Here is an 18,649-nt window from a genome sequence, read left to right as displayed (position 1 = left end):
TGCACCTGTGGCTTCCCTTGTTCCCTCCTCTGCTTTGCTTTCACTGGTGTTAGGTTGTCCCTTCTGTCCTTGCTGCACCTGTGGCTTCCCTTGTTCCCTCCTCTGCTTTGCTTTCACTGGTGTTAGGCTGTCCCTTCTGTCCTTGCTGCACCTGTGGCTTCCCTTGTTCCCTCCTCTGCTTTGCTTTCACTGGTGTTAGGCTGTCCCTTCTGTCCTTGCTGCACCTGTGGCTTCCCTTGTTCCCTCCTCTGCTTTGCTTTCACTGGTGTTAGGCTGGTGTCCCTTCTGTCCTTACCTCATCTGTGGTTTCTCTGGGTTCCTTCCTCCGCTCTCACTGGTGTTAGAGTGTCCCGTCTCTCCTTGCTGCATGTGTTGCTTCTCTGGTTCCCTCCTATGCTTTGCTTTCACTGGTGTTAGGCCGTCCCTTCTGTCCTTGCTGCACCTGCGGCTTCTCTGGTTCCCTCCTCTGCTTTGCTTTCACTGGTGTTAGGCCATCCCTTCTGTCCTTGCTGCTTCTGTGGCTTCTCTGGGTTCCCTCCTCTGCTTTGCTTTCACAGGTGTTAGGTCGTCCCTTCTGTCCTTGCTGCTTCTGTGGCTTCTCTGGGTTCCCTCCTCTGCTTTGCTTTCACTGGTGTTAGGCTGTTCCTTCTGTCCTTGCTGCATCTATCGCTGTTCTTAGATATGACCCAGATATGGAGCACTAGTGTATTGGTGTGGGCCATTGTGCAAATCTTCAGCTTGAGACTTTCTTTGTGACTCCTTAGCTCCAGGTTTTTGTTTGCATACGGATACTTTGGCCCTCAATTCACAGTGATGCTTCTCGATGAGTAAATGTAGATTAAAGGCTGTCAGATTGAGTCAGGACTCAGAAGTAAGACAGAGCTACTCACAGAGAGAAAAAAAAATATATAGATATATATATATTTATAACTCTGACCCTCAGTTCTAAGCATTGCTCTGCATATCTTGGGGGTTTGCTATCAGTGAGAATCCTTGGACTCTGGTTTCACACAGTTTCAATCAGAACATAGTTCTCATGTGATAAGTTTATTGTAAAATGTGGGAACCCAGTTTTGTCACTTGGCAATGACCCTCTGATGCTAAAGTTTGAGAACACACAGAGCGCACTGCCCCAAAGCACTGGATGTTGTTTTATTTTTTTATTAACTCCTCCAATGCTGAGAAACCAAGAAATTAGCCAAAATACAACTATATTTTTTTTGGGGGGGAAATGGGAGCTCAGCAGGAGAAAACACCTGTTTTTTTTCTCTGCAAATGGCACCAATGAAGGCAAACGTGAAAAATAAACTTTTCAATACATTTTTGGTATTTGACTGGGACATACCCTGTCTTACCTATTTTCTGTGCTTTCCACCTCGTTCCAGTTAGTGTCAGACATGGGTTTGAAACCAATGGTGGAACTGGGAAAGCAATACCTTTCTGAAAGGTAGGTAACATTCTGAATTCAGCAAGGGGGCATTGTGTAGATCATTCAAGATATTCCTACACAAAGTAACACTTGAAATCTAAAATAGTGAAATTGAGTTGAAAAAAACAGCCATTTGTGTCTGTTTTCATCTGTAACTTTTTCTAAGTATGGCAGATTTTCAAAAGCAATATACCTTTATGTCCGCTGGGAACCTTTTGGGTTTAGGAATATATAGAGCTTGTAGGTTCTCCAAGAGCCAATAACTGAGCTGCCCCTTGCAGTGGATTAATAAAATATCAAGAGTGACAAATAAGTATCAAGGAAACATGTGTATTCCCGAAATGGGAACAAGATATGAAGCTTAGAAGCAGTGGTTATTTCCACAGCTCTGAATTTGGGGGTACCTGTAGGGAAGTAGGATCTTTCTGACATGGTTACCCACACTTTCTGCCTGGCGTCAGTGTATTTTGACTGTAGTACACTGGGATCCAGTGTCAGTATTCTCTCCAATAAATTGGTTTGGTAAGTGATCCTTACACCCCCAATCAGCACACTGGTGTACCCAAGTAAGTCCCTGGTAAATGGTACCTAGGTACCCAGGGCATTGTTACACCACGGGACCCGCCTTGGGCTGCAGCATGCTTTATGCCACCCATAGGAATCCATGCAAACTGTGTCTGCAGGACTGCCATTGCAGCCTGCATCAAATGGTGCATGCTCCTTTCACTTAAGATATCAGGCTTACCTTATATCATGGTCACTGCACTTGGACACTGTAAGTCACCCCTATGGTAGGCTCTTCAACCCAAGGACAGGGTGCATGGTCCTAAGTATGAGGGTACCCTTGCAAACCTCAGACTCCATTCTCTGTGTTTTGTAAGTACGGGGAAGCCTTCTTAAGGAATGTAGTGGACAATTGTCAATATGAATTGTCCAAGTATGTAATGGTTACTACATAATGGCTTCTCCGAACCTAGTCATGGTTGCTAATAAACCATGATGGACTCATGCAACTACACTGATTCCAGTGTTAGTTGCAGGATACCATGTACTATGGCGGTTCCTTAGGAGATCCCCAATAACTGCCTGTACAGCCTTGCAGGGCCTGCATGCCAGCCTGCGCTGCTGCTGACCCTAGACACTGTTCTGCCCCACTGCTGATAAACCTAACTAGAGCAGGGAAAGACAGAACAAAGGATTTCCTGTAAGAGAGAGCGTGACCACCTTTCTCTTTGAAATGGGTGTCTCTGGGCTGGGGTAGGATGACCTCTGAGTGCCACCAGACTGTTTGAAGGGCACATTGGGTGACCTCGTTGCATAAACCAGTTTGCAAAAGTACAGCATTCCTTGGTTCCCCCTCTGGGAAGAAACTACACAAAGGGCTTGGAAGTGACCACCACCCATCCAGCTACCCCCCTACGGAGGTGTACAGAGCCGTGACAGCTGGCTGGTTGATTTTGCCATCTTGGAAATAAGATTGGCAGAGGCCCCTGGGAGCATCTGACTGGTTAGGCCAGGTGGGTGACATCCCTGACCCCCTCCGATTGGTGGGTCACTGCAGACAGTGTCCAAGCCCCTTCTGGGTTATTTAAGGGCTCCTCTGAGGGTGGGACCCCAGATTTGTTAATCAAAACTCTACAAGGAACTCTTTGCAAGACACTTGTGCAACTTGGCCTCCAGAACCACTGCTAGCCTACTCTTGGAACTGAAACTAGACTGTATCCAGTAGGAGGGCTCCTGCTGCAACATTGTTTCTCCCGCTCCCGCAAGAATTCTGCAACGTCCATGGCTGTGCATCCTCCAGGGTCACAAGGACTCTGCTTGCATCAGGAAGCAAGAAGGAATATCCTTTGGAGTGAAGGAGTCACTCCTTTGGATCTGAAGGCACCTCCACGACAACAACCAGCTGGAGGGTACTGTCGGGACATTGAAAGACACTTCAACACAAGTGGCAATTCCACAGCTCTTTCCAGGTCCAATCTGCCTTCTTTGCAACGTGGAAGATGGTAGACCCTCTATGTGGCTGCTAGGAAAGAAAACCTGTACACCACGTCTATTGCTGTTACCAAGGCTTAGTGACTCTTCATCCCAAAAATCTTCAAGCTCCAAGAAGCCCAGCCTCCAGCACTCTGCAACTCCAAGAACAGTGATTATCCTGCAACTTCTATGGCGTGAGTGTAGGAAAGTACCATCTTTCTTGGGATGTTACCCCCAATTTCTGCCTGTTTGTCAGTGTGTTTTAATGTCTCACTGAGATCCTGCTAGCCAGGACCCCAGGGCTCATAGTTTGTGGCCTATGTGTGTTGTCAGTATGCTTGAATGTGTCACAGACATTCTGCTAACCAGAACTCCATTGCTTATGCTCTCTCTATCTACAAAATTTGTCACTATAGTTTAGTGACTCCAGATCCCAATTCTGATTGGCACCCTTATAATTCCCTAGTATATGGTACCTAAGTACCCAGGCTTTTGGGGTTCCAGGAGATGCTTATGGGCTGCAGCATTTCTTCTGCCACCCATAAGGAGCTCATACAAATCTTTCATCAGGACTGCTACTGCAGCCTGAGTGAAATAGTGTTCACACTATTTCACTGCCATTTTTCACTGCACTAAGTAACTTATAAGTCACCTATGTGTCTAACCTTAATTTACTGAAGCCTAGGTGCAATGTTACTGAGTATGAGAGAACCCTTGACTAGCAAAGGTTCCTCCACATTGTCCAGGACCAATTTCCAGGACTGAATGCGGGGACACCAGTATACGCTTGCACTACATATATGTCAATACATATATGTAGCTTCACAATTGTAACTCCGAAAATGGCCGTGTAAGATGTCTAAGATTGTGGAATTGAACCCCCAATCCAAATCTGGTATTGAGGGCCCAATTCCATGCACCCTGGGGGCTTCACCATGGACCTCCAGTACTGCCAATCCAGCTCTCTGAGGTTTCCACTGCAGCCCCAGCTGCTGCCACCTCACAGACAGGTTTCTGCCCTCCTGGGGTCTGAGCAGCCCAGTCCCAGGAAAGCAGAACAAAGCATTTCCTTTGAGAGCAGAGTGGTACACAGTCTCCCTTTGGAAATAGGTGTTACAGGCTGGGAAGGGGTAGCCTCCCCCAGCCTCTGGAATTGCTTTGAAGGGCACAGATGGTGCCCTCCTTGCATAAACCAGTCTACCCCAGTTCAGGGACCTATTGTCCCCTGCTCTGGTGCGAAACTGGATAAAGGAAAGGGGAGTGACTACTTCCCTGTCCATCACCACCCCAGGGGCGGTGCCCAGAGCTCCTCCAGTGTATCCCAGACTTCAGCCATCTTGCTCTGCAAGGTGTGGGGGCACTCTGGAGGGCTCTGAGTGGCTAGTGCCAGCAGGTGACGTCAGAGACCCCTCCTGATAGGTCCATACCCGATGAAGTAACCAAACCCTCTCTCAGGGCTATTTAGGGTCTCTCCTGTGGGTTCTCTTCAGACTCTGCTTGCAAGTTTCCTTCAGGAATCCTCTACAACTACTACTTCATCCTCTGACCTTGGATCAACTGCAGCCTGCTCAATGAACCGCTGTAACAGCAAAAAGTATCCACAAGGGATACTTTTCCTCTGCAGCTTCAGCTCCAGCCAGCAACTGCAGCAGTCTCCACAGTGTGCACGCTCTGGGTACTCCCTTTCTTCATCCTGCACCAGAAGGACCAAAGAAGTCTCCGGTGGGGTGACGGAGCCACTCACACAGGTACCTTCCAAGACGACGACCAGTACCCTTGGACTCCTCTCACAGTGACGAGCGTGCTCTTAAGGACACAGAGGGTGGACTCCATTGACAGAGACTGTCCTGAGGTGCTGCTGACACAATTTGGAGAAGGTAAGGCATGTAGTGCATGCAGGTGTGAGTGGAGACGCTACTGGGAGAGAGGTGGACGATGAGGAGGAGGGGGCCACAGTGGAGGCAGTGGATGTTGGTAAGCCTGCTTCTGGATGGTGTTCGTCTGAGTGCCTGTGGAATTAAGTGTTGTGCTTGTGTTTGCCATGTCCACTATTGTGTGTTGTCTTGGGTGCCTGCTCATCTGACTGTGTGCTTGGGAGAGGTTGGGGTTGAGGGGAATGGTATTGGGTTGAGGAAATTGGAGGGGGAGGGTGAAAACAGGGATAATGGCTGCCATCAGAGAGGAGGCCAGAGCCTGGATTGATCTCTTTTGGGCCACTAAGCCAGTGTGAATGCCCTCCAGAAATGCATTGGACTGTTGCATTTGGGTTGCCAGCCCTTGGATGGCATTCACAATGGTTGACTGCCCAACAGAGGTGGATTGCAGGAGGTCAATAGCCTCCTCACTCAAGGAAGCAGGGCTAACTGGGGCAGGGCCTGAGGTACCTGGGGCGAAGGAGATGCCCACCCTCCTGGGTGAGCGGGCATGGGAAACTCGCTGAGGGGCTGCTGGGAGGGCAGTGCTGGTACGGTGGTGGCGGCTGTACCTATAGCTGGGATGGGCACATAGGTGCCCACCACCACCAGGGAGCTTCCATCGGAGGAGTTATCTGTGTCCGAACTTTCCCCTTCAGTCTCCGCCGTGGTGCTCCCCTCACCCTCTGTCCCACTGGTGCCCTCCCCCTCAGTGGATTCTGCCCCCTGGGTCCTGTGGGATACAGCTCCGTCCATCACCGGTGCCTCTGCTTCTCTGCCAGTGATGCTTATGCACATAAGAACAAGGTGACAAAACAAAAAGGGGGAGAGAAACAAAGGATACACTTGGTCAATGGTGGCAACAACACCACAGTTGATATACACAACACACTCACACACAGGGAACAGCCCTACGCAGTAGGCAATGCACTACCAGTCACAATGCTAGTCAGCAGCCCATGGATAGGGACACCTAACACAAATTGCAGCATACCTGAGACCCACAGACCCCTACCCAGTAGTAGTGCCTGCTAATTTGGTTGGAGGACTTTCACATCAGAACCCTGCCCAACATGCGACCTACTGTGCAATGCCAGGCCTGGCCTAGGGGCACCCACAGCCCCCGATACCACCCCACCAGGCATAAGTTGTAAATTAGGGCACTGTACTAACCCCCTTGTGGCTGCTGTGATGCCCCCAAGCCCCAATCCAGGTCCGGATAGGCCACCGCCAGTATGCAGGCCATCAGGGGGTCAGGGTTCAACAGGCACCCCTTCCTCGTTGGGGGCCAAGCCCAGCAGGGCCTCTGCCGTCTTCCGTGCCCAGTGTCTTAGGTCCTCCCACCATTTCTGACAGTGGGTGCTCCGCCTGCCGTAGACCGCCAGGATCCGCACGTCCTTGGCAATGGCACACTATATACCCTTCTTTTGATGGGGGCTGACCTGCAGGGAAATAGACACAGGGAAAGGTATTAGTCCGACCGTCCTGCCTGTTACACTTATGGCCCACCATGCCCCTTCCCATCGCCATTAGCACAGACATGTCCCAGCATGCATGCTGCACGGTGCCCAGGGCCCATCCACCAACCCCCCCACATGAGGCCTTCACACACATCACTCCATGAATTCACGCCCCATGCATCGTACCCTCGGTGTACTCACCTGTTGGTCTGGAGGCCCATACAGCAGTCGGTCCATCTCCGCCAAGGTGAAGGCAGGGGCCCTTTCCCAGTAAAACAAGCCATGGTCGGTTCCAGACACAGGTCACAGCAGTACTTGCAGTGTAGGTCCTCTCCTGTTGAAAGTCAGGTAGTAAGTGAGTGAACAGATAGAAAATGGCGGTCATGTCCGTGGCTGTGCGTATCATCACAGCAGGCGTACATCACCATCGGCCTCTGTACCCCAGAGAGCCCAATGATTACCAATGAGGAGTTGCACAGTGGTTCTCGCTTGCCTCCCGCAACGGCGTACTACGTCAGCAGAATTACCTCATTTCCACCTGTCCCTCCATACAGGACAGGCGAATGCCATTTCAGGGGGGGCAGGCCATGGATCCTAATCGTGTCACAGTACACAAATTCACTATTTGTTCATATCCCACCAAAATAATGTAACAATCACAATATGCATTGAACTGTAGTGGTTGGAATGTACAGATAATGACCATCTGCTCACTCTTTTGTCCCATAGATTGCAACCGCTGCAGATTAATAGGAGATGGAGACATCCCCCTGAGTACGGACCCCTGGTGGATTTGGCAACAATGGAGGACAGGCACATTATCCTCACCTATAGACTTGACAGGGCCACAGTCACAGAGCTGTGTGCCCAATTGGATCCTGACCTAATATCTGCTCTCCATCACCCCACCTGGATCCTACCTCTTGTGCAAGTGCTATCAGTGCTCCACTTCCTGGCAACTGGTTCTTTCCAAGTGACAGTGGGCTTGGCAGCAGGAATGTCTCATCCAATGTTCTCGGTAGTGCTGTCCAGAGTGTTGTCTGCCCTGATTAAACACAAGCGCAGCTGCATTGTTTTCCCCAGGTGGAGGATTTTCCCACAGTGAAGGCTGACTTCTATGCAACGGGACATATCCCCAACATCATTGGGGCAATAGATGGAACACATATTGCATTTCTCCTCCCCCCCCCCAGTGAAATGAACAGGTGTTCAGAAATCGAAAGAGTTTTCACTCCACGAATGTCCAGATGGTGTGCCTGGTGGACCAGTACATCTCCCACGTTAATGCAAAGTATCCTGGGTATGTGCATGATGCCTATATCCTGAGCAAAAGCAGCATCCCAAATGTGATGGCCCAACTCCAGAGGCACAGGGTGTGGCTAATAGGTGACCCCTGGTTCCAACCCAGTTGATGTTGGTGTTTGAGTATGGTGTGGGCCCTAAGGGTGAGTAGTTGTCCCTCGATATTTGGACGTGACTCTGGTTACCCCAACCTCCCATGGCTATAGACCCCTGTGAGGAATGCTAGGACAAGGGCAGAGGAACATTACAATGAGGCACATGGTCAAACAAGAAGGATTATAGAAAGGACATTTGGCCTCCTGAAGGCCAGGTTTTGCTGCCTTCATCTAACTGGTGGATCCCTGTGCTACTCACCCAAGAAGGTCTGCCAGATCATTGTGGCATGATATATGTTGCACAACCTTGCCTTGCAACACCATGAGCCTTTTATGCAACAGGAAGAGATGGGAGATGGCCGTGTGGCAGCAGTGGATCCAGTGGACAGTGATGATGAGGAGGCAGAGGATGAGGATGAGGACAACAGAAGTGCAATTATTTGTCAATACTTACAATGACTCACAGGTAAGACAGTGTTATTTCACATATAATTGACAGTTTAATGTGTGACATTGTCGCTGGCAGGCTGTGAATTCCTACTTCTATGCTCACTCACTGTACCCTTTGGCATATCTTTTTGCAGATGTTGGTGTCCCACTATTGCTCCTGGTGTGTTCAGTGCAGCCAACTACAGGTCTTTCCTATGTAAACATTACTGTACAGTTGAATTGCAATGTTGGCACCTGGTTAAACTAATACATTTTGAAAACATTTGACATACACCATACTTGTATTTTATCAAGGTGTGTTTATTGCAGTGCTCTGAAGAAGAGAGGGTAGTGCATTGTGCTGGGGTGATGATGGAGGAACGTCCAGGGTATAGTTCCAGTCTATTCGTAGCACAGGTGCATTGTCCAAGGGGACATAGGAAGGAGAGCAATGGCAGTTCAAGGTGGACAGGGTGGCAGAGTGAGACACAAGGGTGACAATCAGGAGAGTCTTATTTCCTGGCTGGGTCTTGGCAATAGTCTCTGGCTTCTGTCTGGAGCGCAGGGAGCCTTTGCAGGGTGGTTCTCGTTCTGCTTGGGGAGGGGTGCTGGTGGCCTGTTGGTCATGTGGTGGGGCTTCCTGTCCACTAGCGGCAGCAGAGGTGGAGGGCTGTTCAGTAGTCTGGCTAGTGGGAGAGGCCGCTGGTGTGCCACTGCCTCCCTCATACTGTTGGCCATGTCTGCCAGCACATCTGCAATGGAGACCAGGGTGGTGTTGATGGCCTTCAAGTCCTCCCTGATCCCCAGGTACTGTAACTCCTGTAGCTGCATGTTCTCCTCCAACTTATCCAGGATCTGGTCAGTGTATCCTGGAAATGTTGGTATGCTCCCAGGATCGCGGTGAGTGCCTCCTGGAGGGTCGGTTTCCTGGTATCTGTCCTCCCCCTGTCGCACAGCAGCCCTCACAGTTTCCCTGTTGTCCTGTGCCTCTGTCCCCTGACCTGTTTGCTCACTGACCCCAAGTCCCTGATTGTCCTGTGTTTGTGGGGAGGCCTGGGGTCCCTGTAGTGGTGGACATACTGCTGATAGACGTGTCCTAGGGACAGAGGTCTGGGCCCGCTGGGTGGGTGCTATGCTGATGTTTCCTGAGGGGGAATGCTCTGTGGTAGTGTGAGAGTGTGCCTGGGTAACCAACTGTCCGTAGGTCCCTGATGGGCCAGGTTGGTCATCCAGATCCAGGCAACCAGAGCTGCTGTCATCACTGTGGGCCTCTTCTGTTGGGGGGAACTGGATATTGCTGGCACCTCTTCGCCGGTGATATTGGGTGGGTTACCTGTGGGGATGGAAATGCAGTGTTATTGTTTCTGCGTGTGACATATTGTGCATGGGTGTGTTGCCCTTTATGGTTGTTGTTGCCCTGGCAGCTTTGCCTTGTGTGAGTTGTTATTTGGTGGGCTAGGTGATTCTCTCTAGTGTGCATGCTGTGCTGATAGGTGTCCATGCAGGTCTGTGAAGCGTGTCCATGCATTCGTGTTACATGCAGGGCTTGGCATTGGGATGAGTGGGTTGTGATGGTGGGATTTGTGGGAGGTGGTGGAGTGATGGGTGTGGGGGTGAGGATGGGGGTATGTGATGCCATGCAGGTAGGGGGGTGATAGTAATAGAGAATTGACTTACCAACGTCCAGTCCTCCTCTTACTCCTGCCAGACCCTCAGGATGCATGATTGCCAATACTTGCTCATCCCATGTGGTTAGTTTTGGGGGAGGATGTGTGGGACCACCGCCAGTCCTCTGTACAGCGAGTTGGTGTCTTGCTGCTACGGAACGCACCTTCCCCCGTAGGTCGTTCCATCTCTTCCTGATGTCATTCCTTGTTCTGGGGTGCTGTCCCACGGCGTTGACCCTTTCCACGATTTTCTGCCATAGCTCCATTTCCTAGCAAAGGATGTCTGCTGCACCTGTGATCCAAATAGCTGTGGCTTTACCCAGATGATTTCCTCCACCATGATCATTAGCTCCTCCTCAGCCTCAGAGAATCTGAGGTGTCATTGTGGTGCCATGAGTGTGGTGTGAGTGGTGTGGGTGAGGGTGTGTAGGGTGATGTGTTGGGGTGTGTGTTGTGAGCTGCGTGGGAGGTGTATAGGTGATGGTGGTATGTGGCTCTGGTTGTGAGTGATCTTGCAGTCTCCCTCGGTTAGCAATGGTTTGCAGTCGTAAAGGGTTGTAGGTAGTGTGGGAGTGTATTTTATAGCGGTGTGGGTGTGGTGTGTGTATGTGTGTCAGGTGTGTGTAGTTTGAATTGTCCAATGTGGTGTTGTTTTGTATGTGTGTGTGTATTTTGAGCACAGCGGTATGTACCGCCGATGGTTTACCGCCATTGAATGTCTGCCGTGGTGATTCGTGGGTCATGATGTTGTGGGTGTAGTTCTGTTGGCGTAACGGTGTGGTTTTTGCTACCGCCAGTTTATCACTGACCTTTGGGCTGGCGGACTTGTGTCTGTGGCTGTATAGTGACAGATTGATATGTGTGTGTCATAATATGGTTAGCGGATATCCGTCACGGCGGCGGTATGGTGGCTGCAGTCAGCATGGCGGTAAGTGGAATTAACCACCAATGTCATAATGCGGGCCTATGTCTTCTGTAGAGGTTACCCCCAGGGTTGTTAAGACCACTTATGAAAGTCTGAATTTCAAAAGTCTGAGGGGTCTCTGCTTGGAAAGAAGCTTAGGGATTGAGAAGAACGCTAATGAAGAATTTCTCTTGAATCTCCTCCTGCAAGCTGACCAGGAGCATCCTAATGGTCAGGTACAATCACAGGGGGGTAGAGGAAAATTCTACTCAGGTAGATTCAGGAGAGGATCCTGAAGATCCAGGGGAGGGTCCTTCCACAGATCTTTCCCTTAACAAACATCTTAGTGTAACTGGTAGTGGGAAGGAGTCACACACTGGTAGGGCACCCTTCACACCTAGAGGCCAGGTCACTAGAGTAACTCAAGTTAGGAAAAGGTCAACCTCTGCTCATTCCCATGTCGCTTCTGTGTCAGAAGTGTCTCACACATCCAACCCTGAGGACCAGTCCCTAGATAGGGAACTCAGAAAGCTGAGGTTGGAGGAGGCCAGGCTGAGGCTACAGCAACAACAGTTGGCCTTAGATAGGGAATACAGGCTGTGGAAACGAAAAGACAGGGATTGGGGCGAGTTCCCTATGGTGGCAGCAGCAGCAGTATTTTCAGGAGTTCCAGTGTTAGAGCAAACACATTTGAATCTAGGAACCTGCACGAGATTGTCTGCCCTTTTAAGGAGGGGGATGACTGTAGGAAAGTACCATCTTGCCTGGCATGTTACCCCCATTTTTCACTGTATATATGTTGTTTTAGTTGTATGTGTTACTGGGACCCTGCCAGCCAGGGCCCCAGTGCTCATAAGTGTGCCCTGAATGTCTTACCTGTGTTATGACTAACTGTCTCACTGAGGCTCTGCTATCCAGAACCTCAGTGGTTATGCTCTCTCATTTCTTTCCAAATTGTCACTAACAGGCTAGTGACCAATTTCACCAATTTACATTGGCACACTGGAACACCCTTATAATTCCCTAGTATATGGTACTGAGGTACCCAGGGTATTGGGGTTCCAGGAGATCCCTATGGACTGAAGCATTTCTTTTGCCACCAATAGGGGGCTCTGACAATTCTTACACAGGCCTGCCACTGCAGCCTGAGTGAAATAATATTTCACAGCCATTTACCACTGCACTTAAGTAACTTATAAGTCACCTATATGTCTAACCTTTACCTGGTAAAGGTTGGGTGCTAAGTTACTTAGTGTGAGGGCACCCTGGCACTAGCCAAGGTGCCCCCACATTGTTCAGGGCAAATTCCCCGGACTTTGTGAGTGCGGGGACACCATTACACGCGTGCACTACACATAGGTCACTACCTATGTGTAGCTTCACAATGGTAACTCCGAATATGGCCACGTAACATGTCTATGATCATGGAATTGCCCCCTCTATGCCATCCTGGCATTGTTGGCACAATCCCATGATCCCACGGGTCTCTAGCACAGACCCGGGTACTGCCAAACTGCCTTTTCAGGGGTTTCACTGCAGCTGCTGCCAACCCCTCAGACAGGTTTCTGCCCTCCTGGGGTCCAGCCAGGCTTGGCCCAGGAAGGCAGAACAAAGGACTTCCTCAGAGAGAGGGTGTTACACCCTCTCCCTTTGGAAAAAGGTGTTAAGGCAGGGGAGGAGTAGCCTCCCCCAGCCTCTGGAAATGCTTTCATGGGCACAGATGGTGCCCATTTCTGCATAAGCCAGTCTACACCGGTTCAGGGACCCCTCAGCCCTGCTCTGGCGTGAAACTGGACAAAGGAAAGGGGAGTGACCACTCCCCTGACCTGCACCTCCCCTGGGAGGTGCCCAGAGCTCCTCCAGTGTGCTCCAGACCTCTGCCATCTTGGAAACAGAGGTGCTGCTGGCACACTGGACTGCTCTGAGTGGCCAGGGACAGCAGGTGACGTCAGAGGCTCCTTCTGATAGGCTCCTTCATGTGTTGCTAGCCTATCCTCTCTCCTAAGTAGCCAAACCCTCTTTTCTGGCTATTTAGGGTCTCTGCTTTGGGGATTTCCTTAGATAACGAATGCAAGAGCTCATCAGAGTTCCTCTGCATCTCTCTCTTCACCTTCAGCCAAGGAATCGCCTGCTGACCACGCTGGAAGCCTGCAAAACTGCAACAAAGTAGCGAAGACGACTACTGCAACTCTGTAACACTGATCCTGACGCCTTCTCTACTGTTTTCCTGGTGGTGCATGCTGTGTGGGTAGTCTGCCTCCTCTCTGCACTAGAAGCTCCGAAGAAATCTCCTGTGGGTCAACGGAATCGTCCCCCTGCATCCGCAGGCACCAAAGAACTGTTTCACCGGTCCCCTGGGTCTCCTCTCAGCACAACGAGTGAGGTCCCTTGAATCCAGCAACTCTGTCCAAGTGACTCCCACAGTCCAGTGACTCTTCAGTCCAAGTTTGGTGGAGGTAAGTCCTTGCCTCCCCACGCCAGACTGCATTGCTGTGAACCACGTCTTTTGCAGCTACTCCGGCTCCTGTGCACTTGTCCAGGATTTCCTTTGTGCACATCCAAGCCTGGGTCCACGTCACCCTAACCTGCATTGCACGACCTCCTGAGTTGTCCTCCGGCGGCGTGGGACTCTCTTGTGCAACTTCGGGGGAGCACCGTTTCACTCCTCTTTGTAGTGCCTGTGCCGGCACTTCTGCGGGTGCTGCCCACTTCTGAGAGGGCTTCTTGTCTTGCTGGATGCCCCCTCTGTTCCCTCACGCAATTGCCGTTATCCTGGTCCCTCCTGGGCCACAACAGCATCCAAAAACCATAACCACACGATTTGCAGCTAGCAAGGCTTGTTTGCAGTCTTTCGGCGGGAAAACACTTCTTCATGACTCTTCACGCTGTGGGACATCCATCCTCCAAAGAGAAAGTTTCTAGCCCTTGTCGTTCCTGCAGAATCCTCAGCTTCTACTGCCTAGTAGCAGCTTCTTTGCACCCACAGCTGGCATTTCCTGGGCATCTGCCCACTCTCGACTTGGTCGTGACTTTTGGACTTGGTCCCCTTGTTCCACAGGTACCCTCGTCTGGAAATCCATCGTTGTTGCATTGCTGGTTTTGGTCTTTCCTGCAGAATTCCCCTATCACGACTTCTGTGCTCTTTGGGGACCTTTAGTGCACTTTGCACTCACTTTTCAGGGTCTTGGGGTGGGCTATTTTTCTAACCCTCACTGTTTTCTTACAGTCCCAGCGACCCTCTACAAGGTCACATAGGTTTGGGGTCCATTCGTGGTTCGCATTCCACTTTTGGAGTCTATGGTTTGTGTTGCCCCTATCCCTATGTGCCCCCATTGCATCCTATTGTAATTATACATTGTTTGCACTGTTTTCTAATACTATACTGCATATTTTTGGTATTGTGTACATATATCTTGTGTATATTTGCTATCCTCATACTGAGGGTACTCACTGAGATACTTTGGCATATTGTCATAAAAATAAAGTACTTTTATTTTTAGTATATCTGTGTATTGTGTTTTCTTATGATATTGTCCATAGGACACTAGTGGTACTGTAGGAGCTTCACTCGTCTCCTAGTTCAGCCTAAGCTGCTCTGCTAAGCTACCATTATCTATCAGCCTAAGCTGCTAGACACCCTATACACTAATAAGGGATACCTGGGCCTGGTGCAAGGTGTAAGTACCCCTTGGTACTCACTACAAACCAGTCCAGCCTCCTACATTGGTTGTGCAGCGGTGGGATAAGTACTTTGCAACTACTTACCACTTTTGTCATTGTACTTTTCATAAGAGAAAAATATACAAAGCAAGTTCAGTGTATGTACACCTAACCAAAAAGTTTTGCTTTTCTCCTTTCACTTCTTTGCTAAGTGCTGAAAAGTACCTCTAAACTTTCTAAAAAGTTCTAAAAAGTTTTAAAAGTTTTTTTTTCTGTCTTTCCAAAAGTTCTGAAAACTTTTTCTCACTTTTTCTATCACTTAAACACTTTCTAAAATGTCTGGCACAGGCCAAACTCTTGATCTGTCCAAACTTGCTTATGATCACCTTAGCTGGAAAGGAGCAAGGAGTCTCTGCATAGAAAGAGGTTTAAGTGTAGGGAAGAATCCCTCTAGAGAACTGTTGGTTAATATGCGTGTTGAACAGGATAAGGCCAGAGGTGGCACTTCGGTTGAGAAATTAGCTGATGGTTCCCAATCTGACCCTGGCGCACCTCTAGCAAAAGATTTAGAAAGGAAACTTCCTAGCCTGCCCATTACCAGACAACCTAGCATAGCTGGTACTGATGTAGAGTCACACCATACTGATAGTGTTGTCTCACATCACAGTAAGAGTATTCCTTCTCATCATAGTAGAAGTACTGTTTCTGTTAGCCAAGCTGCTAGGGTGCCATCTGTTAGGGACAGGTCTCCTTCTGTTCATTCTCACCATACATCTGTTTCAAGGCATGCCCCACCCACCCACCCTGATGACAGAGTGTTAGAAAGGGAGCTCAATAGATTGAGAGTGGAACAAACCAGGCTGAAGCTCAAGAAGCAACAGCTGGATTTAGATAGGCAGTCCTTAGAAGTGGAAAGAGAAAGACATAAATTAGGTTTAGAAACCCATGGTGGCAGCAGCAGTATTCCCCATAGTCATCCTGCAAAAGAGCATCATTCCAGGAATCTGCATAAGATAGTTCCACCTTATAAGGAGGTGGATGACATTAACAAGTGGTTTGCTGCACTTGAGAGGGCCTGTGTTGTACAGGCTGTCCCTCAAAGGCAGTGGGCTGCTATCCTATGGCTATCATTTAGTGGAAAGGGTAGGGATAGGCTCCTTACTGTGAAAGAAAGTGAAGCCAATGATTTCAAAGTTCTTAAGAATGCACTCCTAGATGGTTATGGCTTAACCACTGAACAGTACAAGATGAAGTTCAGAGAAACCAAAAAGGAGTCTTCACAAGACTGGGTAGACTTTGTTGACCATTCAGTGAAGGCCTTGGAGGGGTGGTTACATGGAAGTAAAGTTACTGATTATGAAAGCCTGTCTAACTTAATTTTGAGATAACATATTCTTAATAATTGTGTGTCTGATTTGTTGCACCAGTACCTGGTGGAATCTGATCTGACCTCTCCCCAAGAATTGGGAAAGAAGGCAGACAAATGGGTCAGAACAAGAGTGAACAGAAAAGTTCATACAGGGGGTGACAAAGATGGCAAGAAGAAGGATGGTAAGTCTTCTGACAAGGGTGGGGACAAATCTAAAAATGAGTCTTCATCAGGCCCACAAAAATACTCTGGTGGGGGTGGTGGGCCCAAATCCTCTTCTAATCAAAACAAAGAAAAGAAACCATGGTGCTATTTATGTAAAATAAAAGGCCATTGGACAACAGATCCCAGTTGTCCAAAGAAAAGCACCAAGCCTCCTACCACTACAACCCCTGCTGCTACACCGAATGCCCCTAGTAATAGCAGTGGTGGTGGGAGCAAACCTACTAATAGCCAATCCAAGGGAGTAGCTGGGCTCACTTTTGGTAACTTAGTTGGGGTTGGTCTGATTAGGGAGACCACAGAGGCTGTGTTAGTCTCTGAGGGGGCTATTGATTTAGCCACCTTGGTTGCTTGTCCCCTTAACATGGATAAGTACAAGCAACTACCCCTAATAAATGATGTTGAGGTTCAGGCCTACAGGGACACAGGTGCCAGTGTTACAATGGTAATAGAGAAACTGGTCAACCCTGAACAACACCTACTTGGTCACCAGTACCAAGTAACCAATGCTCATAATAACATCCTTAGCCACCCCATGGCTGTTGTGAATCTCAACTGGGGGATGGGGTTACTGGCCCAAAGAAAGTTTTGGTTGCCTCAGATTTACCTGTAGACTGTCTATTAGGGAATGATTTAGAGACATCAGCTTGGGCAGAAGTGGAGTTGGAGGCTCATGCAGCAATGCTTGGCATTCCAGGGCATATTTTTGCTTTGACCAGGGCTCAGGCCAAAAAGCAAAAAGGACAGGGTGACTTGGATCCTGGAAGAATGGACCAAGTGCTCCCTAAAGCAAGGGCTAGTAGAAGTAAATCACTACCTACTATGCCTCCCTCTACAGTGTATTCTACTTCTGAGGAAGAAGAATTTCCACCCTGTGCAGAACCTACACCAGAGGAGCTGGAAGCAGACACTGCTGAGCTTTTGGGTGAAGGGGGGCCTGCCAGGGAGGAGCTGAGTGTGGCACAGCACACCTGTCCCACACTAGAGGGTCTAAGGCAGCAAGCTGTCAAACAAGCAAATGGGGATGTCAGTGACTCTCACAGAGTTTACTGGGAGGATAACCTCTTGTACACTGAAGCAAGGGATCCAAAACCTGGAGCTGCCAGGAGATTGGTGATTCCTCAGGAGTACAGAAAGTTCCTCCTAACTCTAGCCCACAACATTCCCTTAGCTGGACATTTGGGGCAAATGAAAACTTGGGACAGGCTTGTCCCCTTGTTTCATTGGCCTAGAATGTCGGAGGACACAAAGGAATTTTGTAAGTCCTGTGAAACCTGTCAAGCCAGTGGCAAGACAGGTGGCACTCCAAAGGCACCCCTTATTCCACTGCCTGTGGTTGGGGTCCCCTTTGAAAGGGTAGGGGTTGACATAGTTGGCCCCCTTGACCCTCCCTCTGCTTCAGGCAATAGGTTTATCTTGGTGGTAGTGGACCATGCCACCAGATATCCTGAAGCAATCCCTCCAAGGACCACTACAGCTCCTGCAGTGGCAAAGGCCCTCCTAGGAATCTTTTTCAGGGTGGGCATCCCAAAAGAGGTGGTATCAGACAGGGGAAGCAATTTCATGTCTGATTACTTAAAGGCCATGTGGAAGGAATGTGGTGTGACATACAAGTTCACCACACCCTATCATCCACAAACAAATGGACTGGTGGAGAGATTTAACAAAACTCTCAAAGGCATGATTATGGGACTCCCTGAAAAACTCCGCAGGAGATGGGATATCCTCTTACCTTGCCTCCTTTTTGCTTACAGGGAGGTACCCCAGAAAGGAGTGGGCTTCAGCCCCTTTGAACTCCTATTTGGTCACCCTGTGAGAGGTCCTCTAACACTTGTTAAGGAGGGTTGGGAACAACCTTTAAAAGCTCCAAAGCAAGACATAGTGGACTATGTACTTGGCCTCAGATCTAGGATGTCTGAGTACATGAAAAAGGCCAGTAAAAACCTTCAGGCCAGCCAAGAGCTCCAAAAGCAATGGCATGACCAGAAGGCTGTTTTGGTTCAGTACCAACCAGGGCAGAAAGTGTGGGTCTTGGAGCCTGTGGCACCAAGAGCACTCCACGACAAATGGAGTGGACCCCACATAATTGTTGAAAAGAAGGGTGAAGTCACCTACTTAGTTGACTTAGGCACTGCCAGGAGTCACCTTAGGGTGCTCCATGTCAATCGCCTGAAACCCTACTATGACAGGGCTGATCTCACCCTGCTCATGGCAACTGATGA

This window comes from Pleurodeles waltl, chromosome 3_2 (assembly GCF_031143425.1).
Source record: "Pleurodeles waltl isolate 20211129_DDA chromosome 3_2, aPleWal1.hap1.20221129, whole genome shotgun sequence".
Lineage (NCBI taxonomy): Eukaryota > Metazoa > Chordata > Amphibia > Caudata > Salamandridae > Pleurodeles > Pleurodeles waltl.
Note: the sequence above shows the minus strand (reverse complement) of the source record.